At 45.5% G+C, this 16,523-nt stretch overlaps 1 pseudogene; it reads right to left on the reverse strand.

Annotated features, from left to right (window-relative positions):
* Positions 1–9,765: 9,765 nt before the first annotated feature.
* Positions 9,766–16,285, reverse strand: LOC142844104 (ribonucleoprotein PTB-binding 1 pseudogene; annotated as a pseudogene).
* Positions 16,286–16,523: the final 238 nt, after the last annotated feature.

Here is a 16,523-nt window from a genome sequence, read left to right on the forward strand (position 1 = left end):
TGTAAAAAGCTAACAAAGAAAAACAACAAATTAAAACATAACAAAATTCCAAAAATAACAACAAAAAACTAAAAAGGGAAACAATCAAGGTAAAATATATGCAGAAAACAATTATAATTCAGTAAAATTACAAAAGTCATCTGGATAACTGCCTGTAGTCCTTTTTTTTTTTTTTTAAGATTTATCTATTTATTATGTATACAATGTTTTGCCTGCACATCTGCTTGCAGGCCAGAAGAGGGCACCAAATCTCATTACAGATGGTTGTGAACCACCATGTGGGTGCTGGGAATTAAACTCAGGACCTTTGGAAGAGCAGTCAGTGCTCTTAACCACTGAGCCATCTCTCCAGCCCCCCTGCCTGTAGTTCTTAAAATGTAAAAAACTGAGGTCAGCAAGATGACTTTGGGTAAAAGCAATAGCCACTAAACTTGATGACCCGAGTTCAATCCCCTGGGCCAACATGACAGAAGCTCTATGCACTCCATGGGGTTTGTGCACACATAGAAAATGAACAGATGTGTAATTTTTTCTAATATGAAGGACTGAGGAAATTGGAGAGAAGTAACAACGACAGAGTGTAACTCTGGATACTTTTTTTGTTTTTTTGTTTGTTTGTTTGTTTTTTCTAGACAGGGTTTCTCTGTAGCTTTGGAACCAGTCCTGAAACTAGCTCTTGTAGACCAGGCTGGCCTTGAACTCAGAGAGCCGCCTGCCTCTGCCTCCCGAGTGCTAGGATTAAAGGCGTGCACCACTATCACCCCGCTCTGGGTCCTTTTTTTAGAAGGGCAATGTTAAAAAAGTCTGGTGAGGGGGCTGGAGAGATGGCTCAGCGGTTAAGATCATTGCCTGCTCTTCCAAAGGTCCTGAGTTCAATTCCCAGCAACCACATGGTGGCTCACAACCATCTGTAATGAGGTCTGGTGCCCTCTTCTGGCCTGCAGGCATACACACAGACAGAACATTGTATACATAATAAATAAATAAATGTTTAAAAAAAAGTCTGGTGAAAACTGAATGAAAGAGGTTGAGGGCTGGCTGGGCTGCAGCAAGGACTGGATGGGAAACCTTGTCTCAAAAAAACAAAACAGGGGGCTGGAGAGATGGCTCAGCGGTTAAGAGCATTGCCTGCTCTTCCAAAGGTCCTGAGTTCAATTCCCAGCAACCACATGGTGGCTCACAACCATCTGAAATGAGGTCTGGTGCCCTCTTCTGGCCTTCAGGCATACACGCAGAAAGAATATTGTATACATAATAAATAAATAAATATTGCCGGGCGATGGTGGCGCACGCCTTTAATCCCAGCACTCGGGAGGCAGAGGCAGGCGGATCTCTGTGAGTTCGAGACCAGCCTGGTCTACAGAGCTAGTTCCAGGACAGGCTCCAAAGCCACAGAGAAACCCTGTCTCGAAAAACCAAACCAAACCAAAACAAAACAAAACAAAACAAAACATAAGACAGCTTAGGTGTCCTGTCTCTGGAACCATGAGACATGATTTGTTTAGAGACAGGACTTCTCACTGGCCTGGTCACCAGGGGTGGGTTGCCACCAAATGCCAGAGGTCTGTTATCTCCACTTCTCCAGCATGGGATTATAAACGTGCCACCATGACCGGCTTTCTGAACACCGGGTTCCCCGAATTGAACTCAGATCCCTGTGGGGGTTTTTTGTTTTTGTTTTTTTTTAATGATTGCTCTCTCTCTCTTTTTTTTTTTTTTTTTTTTTTTTTTGGTTTTTCGAGACAGGGTTTCTCTGTGGTTTTGGAGCCTGTCCTGGAACTAGCTCTGTAGACCAGGCTGGTCTCGAACTCACAGAGATCCGCCTGCCTCTGCCTCCCGAGTGCTGGGATTAAAGGCGTGCGCCACCACCGCCCGGCTGCTCTCTCTTTTTTTAAAAATATTTATTTATTTGTTTATTTATTATGTATACAGTATTCGGTCTGCATGCTAGAAGAGGGATCCTGATTGAATTACAGATGTTGTGAGCCACCATATAGTTGCTGGGAGTTGAACTCAGGACCTCTGGAAGAGTAGCCCGTGCTCTTAACCTCTGAGCCATCTCTTCAGCCCCAGATCCCTGTGTTTGTAAGGGAAGCACTTTATGGACTGAGCTCCCAAGATCCCAGCCTTGGTGTTTGTTTTTAATGCTAATAAAATCAGCAATTCTACATAACAATATAAGAAAAAATCCGGGTGGTGGTGGCACAAGCCTTTAATCCCAGCACTTGGAAGGCAGAGACAGGCAGATAGATCTCTGAGATCCAGGCCAGCCTGGTCTATCGAGTGAGTTCTAGGACAGCCAAGGCTACAACAGAGAAACCCAACCTTGAAACCCTCCCCCTAAAAATAATAACATGAGAAAAAAAACCCAACAAAATCAAGTAAAAATATTGGTGGCAATGTTACTGTCAGAGAAGAAGAACACATTTTAGTGAGTATAGTTAACAAAATATTTCTTTTTGCTGTTCTTGAGACAAAGTCTGCTATGTAGATCTGGCTGGCCTGGAACGCACAGAGATCTGCTGGTGCCTCCACAGTGCTGGTAGGGCTCAAGGTGTGCCCCGCTAAGCACTCTTTAGAAACTTTTAATGACTTCTTTATTTTTTATTTGCATGCATACTTATACACATGCCGGGTGCCTGGGAGGTGAGCAGAGGACATCAGAGCCCCTGGAACCTGACTTACAGGTGGTTGTGAGTCATCATGACTGCTGGGTCCTCCCACAAAAGCAACAAGTACTCTTAAGTGCTGAACCACCTCTCCAGCACCATAAAGCATGGAATATGTTAGGCCATGTGTAGTACACCCTGAACATCAGCACTCTGGAAGAATAAACAGACAGATCTCTGTGGGTTTCAGGCCAGCCAGAGCTACGAAGTGAGACCTCATTTAAAAAAAAAAGGGGGGGGGCTGCTGGAGAGATGGCTCAGAGGATAAGAGCACTGGCTGCTCTTCCAGAGGTCCTGAGTTCAATTCCCAGCAACCATATGGTGGCTCTCAACCATCTGTAATGAGATCTGTCACCCTCTTCGGGCCTGCAGGCATACATGTAGGCAGAATGTTGTATACATAATAAATAAATCTTAATATATATATATATGAATATGTATATATTTCAAAATGGTTACAAGATTTTGAATGGTCTTATTCCAAATGAATATTTAATGAATATGCTAATTAATTAAATCGCCACACAGTTTATACTCATAAAAAAGCACCAAATATGCCCCATAAATATGTGTAATTATTATGTGTCAATCAAACATAAAATTGGGCCTGTTTTTTACTTTAATTAATTTATACAATTTTTTAAAATATTTATTTATTATGTATACAGTATTCTGCCTACATATATCCTATAGGCCAGTAGAAAACACTAGATCTCATTACAGATGGCTGTGAGCCACCATGTGGTTGCTGGGAATCGAACTCAGGACCTCTGGAAGAGCAGTCAGTGTTCTTATCCTCTGAGCCACCTCTCCAGCCCCAATTTATATAAATGCTTTTACATTTATGTTTTGGGGGGGTCAAGTGACCCGCCCAGCAGGTCCTAAGTTACTCCAGGGTCTTGAAGAGGCACTATCTGAAAGACATGGGGGGGGGAGAGAAACGGACGCCAAGCAGTATTCCTTGTCAAGGCATCCCGTTTATTGAAGCAAGTTTTATGTCTTATATACTCCTCAGTGAGAAGCTCGGGGCAGGGGGAAATGAGGAAGGGGGAAGGGGGAAAGGGAAGGAGGGGCTCGGTAGCTAGGCACCTAGGTGGGGCAGTTTGAAAGCTAAGCAGGGCAGTTGCAAGGTCAGTGGCTAGAACACCTGCTGTTAGTGATAAGCAGCAAGCCTTGAAGATGCTCTGTGGTGCTTTCCAGAGCTTGAGTCTCCACGGTCAGCACGGTCAGCACGTAATGTTTTGGCTAACTTTAAGTTTTCTTGTCTCAAGATTTTTACTTCAAGGCCCTGTGAGATGTGAGAAAGGGGAAGCCTGAAATGGCTCCTGATAGTCAAGGTGCCCGATGTTAAGTGTGACTGCCTGACATCTGTCTCCAGAATTCACACAATGGAAACAGAGAACTGATACCTACAAATTGCCCTCTCCCTCCAGACTTGTGACTTGCATACACACACATACACCAAACAAATGTAGCAAGAAAAAAGTTTAAAAATCAAAACGGGACTGAAGAAGTGACTCAGCTGTAGATGCAGCTGCTTCCAAGCCTGGAGGCCAAAGCTTGATCCCCAAATGCACACAACTCCTTTAAGTTGTGCACCATGGGTGCACACACCTCACACTCTTCTGCACACACAATAATAAACCGCTGTTTAAAAACATCAAAGGCACCCAGGCACAGTGCTGCAGTGATAAATGCCTCTACTTCCACCCAGGAGGCTGAGGCAAAAGAAACTTTAGTTTTGAATCAATTTATTTATGTTTTTACATTTTAATTATTTTAGTGTGTGCGCATGTGTGTTATCACATACGTGCCATGGCACATGGGTAGAAGTCAGTTTCTAGGAGTCTGTTCTCTCCTTACACTATGTGGGATCCTGGTGGCCAACCTCAGGTCGTCAGGCTTGGTGACAGGTGCCTTTACCCACGGTATTTATGAGATACTTTTCTGTTTGAAGGGACTCTGGCCAGCTCAAGCAGGGCTAGCAGGGCTCTGGCAGGCCTTGCCTTTCTCCAGCATTCCCTTTGCCTTGCTAAAACCTGTTAGCATTCCTAAAGCCAGCCCCCAAGGTTTATTCCCTTATTTGGCCACTTCCTCCTCTTGAGGCTGACAACCAAGGTCCAGTTATCAAAGCAGTGAAGCCCAACAAACAAAAGCCCTCTTTGGCTCATCTAATTTACATGCCCAATTAAAATTAAACACCTCATCCTAACATGGGGTTTCCCCTTTTCCCTTTATAAACCGCCATCTTCCTGTGGGCTACATCAGTCTCCTCTCAATCCAGAGACAGTCCTTTGTCCCCCAGGACAATTACCCCTACCCCTCTTCCCTGATTCTTTTCTCTTGTCCTCCATTCTCCATCTCCCATCTTTGTCTCTTATTCCCTGCCCTCTGTTCCTCTGGGGCAAATCTCCTTTGTGCTAAGAACTTGGTCTTGGGGTCCCGAGTCAATACTGATCTCTTTGCTGTTGGTGTGGTAAAGTATGATGACCACAAGCAACTTAAGGAAAAGTTTACTTGGGCTACTTGTCTATCATGCTAGGAAAGGTATGGTGACAGAGCTGGAAGCTGAGAAGTCACATCTCTATCACACACAGGAAGCAGAGAGGGAGAGTCATCTGTAAGTGGGGCAAGGCTTTAGGTTCTCTAAGCCCACCCACAGTGACCTACTTCCCCTAAGAGGCTACTGTGCTAAAAGTTCCAGAATCTCCTCAATTGCACCACCAATTGGGGACCAAGCACTTACATTCATGAATTTATAGAAGACATTTCTCTTTCAAACTACCATGCCCACTGAGCTAATCCACAGGCTCCAGGGTAATCTTTAGTTCTAAGCACCATTGAAAGACCCTACAGACCCCCTCCTCAAAACCCGCAGCTAGCATGCTCCCGGGGGAACGTCCTGTTTGCTTAAAAAACATTCTCCGGATCAGCAGCCAGCCTGCTCTCATAAGAACATCCCATGTGCTGGAGAGAGCAGAATGTCTATGAGATAGGAAGACTGCAAGGCAGGATATCGATAAGATAGGACATCAACAAAGCAGGTTGACTGCAAAACAGGATATCTATAAGATAGGAACAGGATGACTGTTGCCAGACATCCATGCTGAGAGAGGAAACCATTCATGCCCCCCGCCTCATTCCGATAACCACGCTTTTGCTTCTGTAAACTTGCTTTTTGCTCTTCCCTATAAAAAGCCCGCCCTCCAGTTGGCAGGCGCGCAAGTCTTCCGAGAGATCTTGCCACCCGCAGGTACCTGTGTCTACTCAATAAACCTCTTGCGATTTGCATCCCTGCGGTCTCAGCCTGTTCCTTGGCGTTGGGGAGGTCTCCTCCTGGAAAAAAGGTCCTTGTTGAGGGTCTTTCACCATTAGCTACAAAATTATGTCTCAAAAAAAATCCAAAAGGAGGGCTGGGCATGGGGGTGCATCCTTTTAATCCCAGCATTCAGGAGGCAGTGGCAGGCAGCTCTCTGTGAGTGCCAGGTCTACATAGTAAGACTCGGTCTCCAAAAAAAAAAAAAAAGTAAAATAAAACTGGCTGTTACCGCCTGTAAATAGAAAAGAGAGACAGTTTTGCCAAGTGAGATGGTGTGCGCTCTAGTCCTAGTACTTGGGAAGTGGAGGGAGGGAGATTTATTGGACGTTATCCTTGGCTAAATAGCAAGCTCAACAAGTCTAGGATTTGTGAGATTTTTCTGTCTCCACATAAAAAAGAAAGAGCCAGGTGGGTGTGGCTCATGCCTTTAATCGCAGCACTTGAGAGGCAGAGGCAGGTGGATCTCTGTGATTTGGAGAGGAGGTCTAGGAAGAAAGACCTTTTCATGCCTTTCCTGATGATCCCTTGGACTCTCAGAGCAACAGGAAAGCACTAGCCAGGTATAAATGCCTATAACCCCAGCTCTGTGGAGCCCAAACAGGAGGATCACAAACTCAATGGCAGCCTAAGAGCCGTCTCAAAACAAAAGCCGGAGGTGGAATTCAACAGCAGAATGCTTGTGTTGCAAGCCCACAGCCCTGGGTTTGAGCCCCAGCAGAGCAGAAACTACAGGGTAAGAGTGGTCTTTGTGCCCATTGGGCTGATAAACTGCTCTGCAGACAATATTCCTGTCATGAAGAACCATGTCTATAATGTATGTTTGAATGTTTCAGGGAATATAAAAGAAGTGATTAGAAATGTAAATAATTAGGGAAATGTAAATGACTTTTGTACATGCAGGGCTTCTCTATTCTGCCTTTCAGTTCATTCTTTCTTCTTTCTTTTGTTTTTTGGAATTTCATGTTGTCAAGGCTGGCCTTGAACTCACTATGGAATGAGGCTGGTCTTGATTTTCTTGTGTCCATTTCCTCAGTATTTTGAGTTCAGACATGTGGCAGCAGCCTAGCTTGTGTGTAGGTGTGTGTTCATGTGTGTGTGAAAGTGAGGGAATTTTTGGGGTGTCTTTCTCTTTTCTCCACAGCTTACATTTGAGACAAGGACTCTCACTGAACCTGGAGCTCACAGACTGGCTAGGCTGCTGGGGAGGAGCTTCAGGGATCCGCCTGTCCCAACTGTCCCCAGCTTTTACATGATGGAAGGAATCTGAACTCCAGTCTTCATGCTTACACAACAGGCATTTTACTGACCGAGGCTTCTCCCACGCCCCTCTTTCCAACCTTTGCAAAGTCTGAAGTTGCTTCTCAATAAGAAAGTGTTTTAAAAATGAACTGTATAACTGGGCAATGGTGGCACAGCCTTAAACCCCAGGTCTTGGGAGGCAGGCAGATTTTTGTGAGTTCAAGGCCAGCCTGGTCTACAGAATGAGTCCTAACTGCTTCCATCGCTACTGAGAATTCCTGTCTTGAAAAAGCAAAAATAAATAAGTAGATAGATAAAATAAAATAAAAAAGCTCCAAATTTAGCCCACACAAGATAGCGGCACACTGTCTCTTGAGTGGTAGGATTGCACCCATGTGCTACCACATCCGGCTTTATACAGAAACTTTGAAGGGCTCAGTGGGGGAAGGCGCTTGCTACCAAGCCTGATGAGTTCAGTCCTCTAGACGTCCATTGTGGAGGATGAGAACAGACTCCCTTGGGTTGTCCTCTGGCTTCCACATATGCTCCATGCCACAAATATTCACTCATAAATAAATAAGCACATAATAAAATGACGATAAAAGAAACCAGTACCAAGCTTGGCATGGCGACACGTAGCTATAACCCCAGCACTTAAACATGATCCTTACACTACTTAGACCTTGTACTTCTGATTCTTCTAAGTTGAAGGAGAAGGATCAGAACTCTCAGGCCAGCCTTGGCTCAACAATTCCCAGTTGGAGGCTAGCCTGGGTTATATGAGACATGGTCGTAAGTAACAAACAAGTGGACCTAGAACCCGTGTGATGCCCTATGCCTGTAATCTCACCAGCTGGGAGACAGACAGAAGGATTATAAATTCAAAGCCAGCCTGAGTTACATACCAAGTTCTATGTCAGCCTGGACTGTATAGTAAGATCCTGGCTCCACAAAACAAAACAACAAGGATTAGTTGAATATGGCAGTACATGCCTTTAATCCCAGCACTCAGGAGGCAGAACCAAGAGGATCCCTGTGGGTTCAAGGCCAGTGTATATATGGAGTTTCAGGACTACAGATAGACCCTGTCTCAAAACAATGACAAAAAACAAAATCAAGGATTGATTGAGGGAGAAGGAGGTAAAGGCATCACACACTAGTTGAGTGCATGTTCACACACATGACCACACATGTACATACACCTACACACACACACACACACACAAGCTAGGATGGTGGCACATGCCTATCCTTGAGTTCTTTCCAAGGTCCTGCACATATGATCTCACCACTGCAAAAATAAATAGATAAGTAAATAAAAGTAAAAATTTAAAGTAGGGACAGTTAAATGCACCATGGGATCCCCTACATTATGGAATAATATGTATCTGGGAAGATAAATAAAAATTTCTAAGCCTGGTTTGGTGGCACATACCTGTAACTCCAACACTTGAGAGACAGAGACAGGAAGATCAGAAGTTCAAGGTCATCCTCAGTTAAATATTGAATTTGAGGCCAGTTTGGGCTACAAGAAACCTTCTCTCAAAAATGAATAAAACCTTGCAGTAGTAGCCTCAGTTATTAAGTAGACACACCTGGGAAGACAGAACCTCAAAGAGTTGCCTTCACCAGATTGGGCTGCAGACATGACTACAGGGTGTGTTCTTAATTGTTAACTCATGCAGGGGAGCCTAGTCTCATTATGGTGGATAATGTGATCCTGGGACAGGTGGTTTTGTTGTAAAGGAAGGTAGAAAGGCAGAGAGACAAAGCCAGTAAGCAGCCTTCATCCATGGTCTCTGCTTCAATTCCTGCATCTAGGTTTGAACCTCGGCTTTCCTCATTGATGGATGGTGAAGTGTAGTAAAGAACAAACCCCAGTCTCCCCGAGTTGGTATCAGTCATGGCGTTTATCACAGCAGTGGAAACCTAACTAGGAAAGACCCAAAATGAGACTAGATCCCTCATCTTTTTCAGTCCCTTGAGGGAGCCTCCCATTGACTATCACAATAAAGACCAGTATTTCCTGAGGGTCTAATTCTCTACTGTGGTGCAACCACCCTAGAAGATTCCAGCCAGGCTTGTTAAGATTAACCCCTTCTGGTCCTGACTGAAGGCAGGTTTTGCTGTGAGGCCACTCTACCTTGAGACCAAAGCAGGCTTGTTCCCAGCCATCCAACCCAGAAGGCTGTCCACGTCACCCCTGACAGATAAGCAGGGTCAAAGCACTGACAAGAGTCAAAGGTCACCTTCTAGAGCAGATTTAGAGCTGCGAGTGTCTCTAACAGATAACTCAAATGGACTTAACAGACATCTATAGAACATTCCATCCAAACAGAAAAGAAAATACCTTCTTCTCAGCACCTCATGGAACCTTCTCAACAATTGAGCACATACTAGGTAACAAAGCAAACCTCAACAGATACAAAAAATTTAACATACCCCATGCATCTTATTGGATCTCCATGGCTTAAAATTAGAATTCAACAACAATGCTAATTCCAGAAAGCCCACAAACACATGGAAATTAAACAATGCTCACCAGCCCCGGGTCTCCTTGCCTGCCAGGTTGCTGGATGAAAGCAGGCTATGTAGATTCAGGTAGGGGTTCAGGGAGATGCGGTAGTCCTTTGGGGGCTCCCCCAACAGTGACATCCCAGGGGTCGTTGGCAGGGGCACACTGTCCTTCGGGAGGCCTCTAACTAAGACTGGAGCCTCAGAGCCCCACAGGGGCTGGGGGTGGAGTGAGCTGGGATGCTGGGGGATACAGACTCATGGGCTCCTGGTCACCCCAGAAGGGCCCAGCAGTGGTGGTAGTAAGGGTTGTGGCTTCCCTCAGCGGGTTTCAGTTCCAGAGTCAGCCCCACCCCCTGCAGACAGCTCCCAAAGGAGGGAATTGACAGGTTGGGCCCCAGTCTGGAGGGTACCCAGAGGGAAGTCTCCCAGGATCCCAGGCCTCTTCTGGCTCTGGATGTGCAGGGCTAACAGGAGCAGTGCAGTGGATAGGGCAGGTCCGATGAGCCGTAGCATGGAGGGGGCGCACCCAAAAGGCCCTGCTGGCCACTAGCACCTCATGCAGCAGAGGATTGAGCAGCAGCTGGAGGGAGGCAGATGGGCCCAGATTGTCCAACAGCTGCAGGATGTTTGGCTCAGGCGGGAGTCCCTTGCCTCGATTGAGAGACGTGGCCTGGGCAGCAATGAGTGCTGCCAGCATGCTGCGGCCAGGAGGACCTGGAGCACAGAAGGACACACGAAGGTGAGTGCCACCCAGGGCCAGGCTACCTGCCCTCTGTTCTGCAGCCTCTGCCATCTCTGCTGTCTCATACTCCAGTACTGCAAAGCCCTTCAGCTGCCCACCCTGGCCACATGGCAGCTGACAGAAAGTGGGCATATCGACCGCGGACAGTGCCTGGCGCAGGGCATCCACATCATTGAAGCCAGGTGGCAGGTGGTCCACACAGAGGCACCGGGAGTGCAACAAGGCAGGGGACAGCTGCCCAGCATCTGTGCGATGCACATACAGTGTGTGTGGGGGGGCGGCGGCATGTACTCTGCAAAGCCATAGCCCTTAGAGTGGCCTGTGTGCTCGCTGTACACTACGAAGCAGCGCTCCAGGCTGCCAAAGGGCCGCACCAGCTCCTCACACTGTGCCTGGGTCAGGCTGGGCGGCAGCTTGGCCACACACAACAGAGCATCTGTAGGCTGCAGCTGAACCGACAGCTCCGGCTCTCGAAGCCAGCTCTGGTGGAAGGTCTTGACGGCAGCTTCACCCTGCTCCCCGTTCAGCAGGGTCACGAAAGCTGTCCCTTTGAATTTGTCCACCAAAAGTCCTTGAGTTCGTAGTCGCTCAGAAGATCGCGATCGCGTACTTCCTGGTTGGTCACGTCCCCCGGAAGACCCCGGATCAATATCATGGCGGCGGTTACTGAACTGGCACTCAGTAAGTTCCAGGCGCTTCCCGATCTCTTCCGGATCCAAGGACAGCAGCTCCTGTTCAGGTGCTCATCGATAGGCGGTCCACAAAGTTTCCCCTTTGGCCGCTGTCTCCAGGTTGAGCGGTGGCTAGTGAGTCAAGAACTTTAAATCTTTGAAGAAAGAATTTGAAGAAGACACTAGAAGATGGAAAGATGTCCCACGCTCTCGGGTAGGCAGAATTAACGTAGTAAAAATGGCAATCTTAACAAAAGCAATCTACAGATTCAAAGCAATGTCTATCAAAATCCCAGCAAAATTCTTCACAGACCTCAAAAGAACAATACTCAACCTCATATGGAAAAGCAAAAAGTCCACGATAACCAAAAGAATCCTGTACAATAAAGGAACTTCTGAAGGCCTCACAATCCCTGACTCAAACTTTACTACAGAGCTACCATCCTGAAAACAGCCTGGTATTGGCATAAGAACACACAGGAGGACCAATGGAACTGAATCAAAGAATGGATATCAATCCACACACCTACAAACACCTGATTTTTGACAAAGAAGTAAAAATATAAAATGGAAAAAAGAAAGCAAATTCAACAAGTGGTGCTGGCATAACTGAATATCAATATGTCGAGGAATGAAAATAGATCCATATCTATCGCCATGCACAAAGCTCAAATACAAAAGGATCAAAGATCTCAACATGACACCAACCACACTGAACCTCATGGAAGAGAAAGTGGGAAATACACTTGAACAGATTGACACAGGAGACCACTTCCTAAATAGAACCTCAGTAGCACAAACATCGAGAGCAACAGTTAATAAACGGGACCTCCTGAAACTGAGAAGCTTCTGTAAAGCAGAGAACATGCATGGTCAACAAGACAAAATGGCAAGCTACAGATTTGGGAACGATCTTCACCAACCCCCCCCTCCCCCCACATCAGACAGAGTGCTGTTTCCAAAATATACAGAGAACTCAAGAAATTGGTCATCAAAGGAACAAATATTCCAGTAAAAAATGTGATGCAGACCTAAACAGAGAAATCTCAACAGATGAATCTAAAATGGCTGCAAGACACTTAAGGAAATGCTCACCATCCTTAGCCTTCCGAGAAATGCAAATGAAAATAACTCTGAGCTAATATCTTACACCTGTCAGAACGGCCAAGATCAAAACACCAATGACAGCATATTCTGGAGAGGATATATGGTGGGGTAAATGGTACACTCCTGCATTGCTGGTAGGAATGAAAGCTGATACAGCCACTTTGAGCATCAGTATGGTGATTTTTCCAAAAATTAGGAAACAACCTTCCTCAAGACCCAGCAATACCACTTTTGGATATATATATATATCTCCAAAGGATGATCAATCATACCACAAGGGCATGTGCTCAACTATGTTCATAACAGTATTGTTTGTCATAGTCAGAACCTGGAAACAACCTAAATGCCCCTTGACTGATGAATGGATAAGGAAAATGTGGTGCATTTACACAATGGAGTACTACACAGCAGAAAAAAATAATGACATCTTGAAATTTGCAGGCAAATGGATGGATGTAAAAAGCATCATATTGAAGGAGGTAACCCAGACCCAGAAAGACAAATATCATAAGCACTCCCTCATGAGTGGACATAAAGCAAAGAAAATCCAGCCAATCATTCACAAACCAGAGAACCTGGACAACAAAGAGGACCCTAAGAGTGACACACAGGGATCTAATGGACATGGCAAGTAGGAAAAGACAACTCCTGAGTAAACTGTGAGCATGGGGGTCATAGGAGAGGGTAGAGGGGAGGGGGATGATGGGAGGGGAGGGGAGAAAATTATATCTCACTAAAAACGATAAATGATTGAAAAAAGTAGAGCTGGGAGTGGATAGCTGATCTTGTGGTTTGGTCTTGGGTTCGACTGCAGGACAAACAGGCAGTGGAGATATTTGGAGAAGGTGGGGGTGTGGCTGTGAGGGACTGGAGGTCAGACGGTGACAACGAGAGCCTTAGCAGTAGCAGAAGGCTCAATGCAGGTGGCAATGAATGGTATTTCTGAGGCATGAGATCTTAAAGGCCTGGAATTAGAACAACACTAACTGTTCCAGGGTTTAGAATCCACATAGACAGAGACACAAAACAGAACTAAAATCGTCAAAGGGGCCATGAGAGCTAAAGGAGTCTAAAAACACTCAGACAAGCTACTTGGGAGTTGCCCTAGCTCCTAGGTCTGCTCTAAATTTTTCATTTGCATTCTCAACTATTTTGGTGGTTATTTGGTTTATTTTGGGAGGATTTCCCCCTCTACTTTCCCTATAATTTTGGCCCAGAAGATCAGGTTTCATTAAAGAAACCACATGTGCCTCCTCCTTCAGGGATGCGGATTCGAGGACCACTGATGGATTTTTTTTCCTCTGATCACTTTGAACATATCAACACACTGCCTGCTGGGGTCCTAGTTTTCTGTCTGGTAGGAAATTGGATGAGGAGCTTATGGAGAAAATGTGATAAAGTCTATTCTTCTCAGCCCCGTAGAAGTTAGTCACTTGCCCTGGAGTGTCCTGGGAAACAAAGCATTGCCACAGCATCCCAGAGTCAGTCAGAGGCTACCATGCTACTCTGATCAATCTGAGTCTACTACAAAAGGAATTGATTGCTTTGAGGATGGATGTGATGGGTTCCATGAGCCAAAAGTCATGACAGTATGTTAGGGTCTGTGAGAAGTGGACCATGCTCCCCATCCACTAATAGATGGGTGTCAGTGTGTGCCAGTTGGATTTTGTCAACTTGACACAAGTTGGAGTAATCTGAGGAAGAAGGAACTTAAATATCTAATAGGTAAGTCTATGGGGAACTTCAATTAGTGACTGATGTCCCTGGGCTGGAGGTCATGACTGTATATATAAAATAAGCTGGCTTAGAGAGTCAAGGAGAGCAAGTCAGTAAGTGGCTTTACTCCATGGTACCCTCTTTGGTTCCTGCCTCGAGGTTCTGGTCTTGACTTCCGGCCCTGACTTCCACTCATGGTAGCTTCTGATAGGAAAGTGAAAGGGAAGTAAACCTTCCTTCCTCCAGTTGTTTTAGGTCATGATGTTTCTTCACAGAAAGAGAAAGCAAGTATACAGTGTCCATACCCGGTGAAGGACATCATCCAGAGCCTGTTATAATTCACATGATTCCACCTACTGTGATTATTAAAGTGGACAGGGTTTCTATTAGGGTTTGGATGTGTTTGGATCCTGTGTTTCGGTACTGACCCCTAGCATGTGGCCATATTTCAAAGTTGTGGAAACCTGATAAATAAGCCCTGAAGAAAAAGGTAGGTTATGGGGTGTTATAGAATACTATTATTATTATTATTATTATTTTGGAATTTCAAGACAGGGTTTCTCTGTAGCTTTTGGTTCCTGTCCTGGAACTAGCTCTTGAAGACCAGGCTGGCCTTGAACTAACAGAGATCTACCTGCCTCTGCCTCCCGAGTGCTGGGATTAAAGGCATGAGCCACCACTGCCCGCCTAGAATATTATTTTAAGGTGTGTGACTTCTGTTTAGGTTGCACTTGTTGAACTCTGTGAAGCTGTGATGCTTTGCCTGTCTAAAACACCTGGTGGGCTAATGAAGATTTTAATGCCCAAACGTAAGGCAGGAGAAAGGATAGGTTGGTCAGTCACACACAGAGTATAAATGGAAGGAGAAATCGTAGAGGAAGGAACAGAGAAAGAGCAAGAGAACAAGGAGAGGGGGATGCTAGGGGAAGCTATCCAGTTACCCAGCCACTGAGTAATAATCAAAGTAAGTTAAACAGAGGGGAAAAAAGGAAAAAGCCCAGAGCCAGAGGAAAAGGAGGATAGGATAATGATAAGAGATAAGAAAAGCTGGAAAGGAACAAGCCAAGCTAAGGCTAGGCATAGTAAGTAAGAAGAAGCTACTGTGTATAATTTAATTGGAAGCTGGGTGTCAGGTCCACAAAAGAAGAAAAGAATGAAAAGAACAGACACGATCAACAAAAAGGGGATATATCGTGAATTCTAACTGGGTGTAACCAGCCTCCCCAGGCCTCTACCTGCCTACTGACCAGGGCAGCCTTCCTGTACTTAGGGACAGAATGTGAAGAAAACCAGTGATCTAAGCCAAGCCATCATTGGTCCATTTCTTGCTCTGACCTCACAATGACAGAACCCTGTTGCCTAACTGCTCTGGCTGAGGCTGCCTCCTCTCCTTACAGTGCAGAGGCTGATCTTCAGTTGAAACAGTAGTGATTTAGATAGAAGTGACTAGTTGTACGTGGTGTTTGTATATGAGCTGTTGAATCTGAACACAGTGAGTATCCTTCTAAGGTCACAGATTTGGGGTTTAGAGGTTTGGGTTTCTAGGATTGAACAGAACCCTTTCTTCCTTTTTCTCTTCCTCAGTCTGCGGTATAATTTGGGGCAACTTTTATTATCTGCATCAATTAGATGTTTACTCTATTTTAATCTTTAGTTTTAGTATTTTCTCTGGGTTCATTCCTTCGTTCACCATTTTAAAACATTTGTTTACATTGACTCTACAACATGAGTATTCTCACAGTGACATTGACCTACACGCACATGGAAAGCATTGACCACATCCCCCCGATCTCACCGCCTGCTGCCCACTTCTTCCAAGTCCCTTGGTGTTCTAACTTTTTCACTCAGCCAGTTACTTTTTGAGTCCAGGCCAAGTCATGTGGACTCCTGTCCAGAGGACTGACAGGCACACTGGATGGTGTCCTAAGGAAGGGCACAGATGGATGTCTGCCTGTGCTCTAGCAGAAAGCCTCCTCCAAATTGGTTATCTTAGGATCTTCCTGGCAGTTCAAAGTCAGGGCTGGAGAGGGCCAGAGGTAAGAGTTAGATCCCATTTGTGAGGCTAATGATGGAACAGGAGATTCAAGAACAGAAAAAGTGAAAGTCTAAAAGAACCTGTTCTTTGAGGAAGAGAGGAACTTCCCTTGGTGGGACATAGCACACCAGGTCCCTCCACCATCTTCTGTCCTTCTGTGTGCCTGAAAGTGGCCTTACGCGGGACGTTTTCATTTTCTATCAGGGGGCAGGGCGATTGCAGTACTAAAGCTCGTGTGTTATCAGGCACGGGGGTGGGGGCAATAATCATTTGGAAGCAAAGGATCAGTTCTGCTGGCCAAAGACCTCAAGGAACATGTTCTGGAACAAAACTACCTAGTGCTGGGATGTTCTGCCCAGCACTCCAGAGACCCACCCCAAATACCCTCCTTTTGGAAAAACGGAGGCATTTTGTTGACAAGGACTGTCTTTATCTGATTATCACAAGCCTGGGCTAGAGGGAAACTCTTTCATCTCATCTTCTCTTCATTTTTCCAGACAGGGATCCT

Source organism: Microtus pennsylvanicus, chromosome 2, assembly GCF_037038515.1.
Source record: "Microtus pennsylvanicus isolate mMicPen1 chromosome 2, mMicPen1.hap1, whole genome shotgun sequence".
In the NCBI taxonomy this organism is placed as follows: Eukaryota; Metazoa; Chordata; class Mammalia; order Rodentia; family Cricetidae; genus Microtus; species Microtus pennsylvanicus.